At 45.1% G+C, this 1,870-nt stretch overlaps 1 pseudogene; it reads left to right on the forward strand.

Annotated features, from left to right (window-relative positions):
* The first annotated feature begins 409 nt into the window (after nucleotides 1-409).
* On the forward strand, nucleotides 410-1,617 carry LOC132859450 (uncharacterized protein K02A2.6-like; annotated as a pseudogene).
* Nucleotides 1,618-1,870: the final 253 nt, after the last annotated feature.

Raw genomic sequence — 1,870 nt, forward strand, 5'->3', positions numbered from 1 at the left:
AAGAAGTGGGTTGAGGCTGAAAAGGAGTAGGTGTGAGTTCCTGGGAGAGGAGGTGATATTTCTAGGCCACAAAATCAGTGCTGCCGGTGTGCAACCAGTTGCAGAAAAAGTCAAAGCGATCCAGGAAGCGCTCACACCACAGTCAGTGAGTGAACTGAAGGCTTATTTAGGCCTGTTGAACTATTATCATAAGTTCCTGCCTAGTCTATCCACCTTGTTAGCACCATTACATGCACTGTTGAGGAAGGAGACAAAATGAACATGGGGCTCTGAACAAAAAGAAGCCTTTGAGAAGTCAAAAAATGTTCTGCAGTCGTCAGCCTTACTAGTGCATTATGACATAAAGAAACCGATCATTCTGGCTTGTGACGCTTCCCTATACGGGGTCGGAGTGGTGTTGTCGCACAGGATGGAGGACGGCACAGAGCGGCCGATCGGATTTGTGTTACGAACAATAAATGCAGCAGAGAATAACTACTGTCAATTAGAGAAGGAGGGTCTAGCTGTCATTTTTGGAGTAAAGAAATTCCACACATACTTGTATGGGAGGAAGTTCACCATCGTAACAGATCACAAACTGTTGATTTCATTATTTAATGAACTGAGAGAAGTGCCACAAATGGCATCACCACGTATACGGAGATGGGCGGTGACATTGTGTGAATAGGAGTATACCATTGTTTACAAAGCTGGCAAGGAACATCAAAATGCTGATGGACTACGCAGACAACCCTTAACAGAGAAAGGAGTAGAGACTCAAGCAGAGGAAGAAAGAGTACTCCTACTTGAAGAAAATGATGTGCCACTGGTCAAAGCAGAACAAGTGAGAAAATGGACAGATAAAGATGCAGTTTTATCTCGAGTGCTCAGAGGGTGGCCAATGAGAGTGGACGAATCCATTTCTGGGGCTTACGCTAAAACGCGAGAGAAACTCAGTGCACAGGGTGGCTGTGTTCTTTGGGGGGCACGCGTGGTCATTCCCTCGCCGGGATTGGCAGGTCTATTGAAACAATTACACATCAATCACCCGGGCATAACCCGAATGCAAGGTTTGGCAAGAGGTTATATGTGGTGGCCACAGGTGGATGTGGAAATAGAAGGCATGGTAAAAACTTGTACCACATGCCAAGAGAATAGAAATTCTCCCCTCTTCACCTTTACACCTATGGGAGGTGCCAAATCTGCCATGGAGAAGAATCCACATTGATTATGCTGGTCCGTGGATAGGGAGAATGTTTTTAATCTTGGTGGATGTCTACTCTAAATGGCTAGACGTGTACCCGTTAAATAAGTCTACCTCTAAGGTAACCATTCAGTGGCTGAGACAAAGTTTTAGCCAACATGGGATACCTGAAATTGTAGTATCGGACAATGGCAGTAGTTTCACAAGTGCAGAGTTCCAAGAGTTCATGACCCGAAATGGTATCAAACACATCACCACAGCACCGTATCATGCATTCTAAGCTTAGCTTAGCTTCTAATGGACTGGCTGAACGGGCAGTGCAAATGTTTAAAGGTCTAATGAAGAAGAGCAAAGGAGATTCTATTGAGATAAAACTGGCTAGAGCATTGTTCAGTTACAGGATCACACCGCAGTCGACTACTGGGAAATCTTAGGGCAGGAAAGAGAGAGAAGAGGTAACATCAATTATAGGTGTCACAGCCTCTAAAGACACTAAAACGGAGCAGACAGAGGAAGCGACCCAAGAGGTGTTAAGGTCAGAAACTCCTTTGGTAAAAGACAATGTAGAGCTAAGGAGATCAACGAGACAGAAGAAGACTCCAATTTACTTACAGGACTATGAGTAGTTAGAAGTGAGTTCCCCAGCCACAGTGCAGGAATGCGTCCTGGAACTCACTGGGAGGGAGG

The sequence above is a fragment of the Tachysurus vachellii genome, chromosome 16, assembly GCF_030014155.1.
Source record: "Tachysurus vachellii isolate PV-2020 chromosome 16, HZAU_Pvac_v1, whole genome shotgun sequence".
In the NCBI taxonomy this organism is placed as follows: domain Eukaryota; kingdom Metazoa; phylum Chordata; class Actinopteri; order Siluriformes; family Bagridae; genus Tachysurus; species Tachysurus vachellii.